Genomic DNA, 374 nt, shown 5'->3' on the forward strand with positions numbered 1-374 from the left:
CACACACACACACAGATCTCTCTTTCTCACACACACAGATCTCTCTCTCACACACACACACACACAGTTCCATGTAACAGAAAAGCTTCACAGTCTTTTACACTGATATTCAAAACCACCTCTTTTCTTCTATAAACCATATTTGAAACAGTTTTGTTTGATTCTGTCGCACCAGAAAAACCCTTTCACTGCAAAAACATGATGTTCTTCCTCAGTGTTTCTGTGTGTGTGTGTGTGTGAGAGAGAGAGAGTGAAAGAGTGAGGGTGTGTGTGTGAGAGTGTAAGAGTGAGGGTGTGTGAGAGAGAGAGAGAGAGAGAGAAAGTGTGTGTGTAAGATTGAGGGTGTGTGAGAGAGAGAGAAAGCAAGTGTGTGT

Source organism: Rhinichthys klamathensis, unplaced genomic scaffold (assembly GCF_029890125.1).
Source record: "Rhinichthys klamathensis goyatoka isolate OS25496 unplaced genomic scaffold, OSU_Roscu_1.1 h1tg000379l_1, whole genome shotgun sequence".
NCBI classification, from domain to species: Eukaryota; Metazoa; Chordata; class Actinopteri; order Cypriniformes; family Leuciscidae; genus Rhinichthys; species Rhinichthys klamathensis.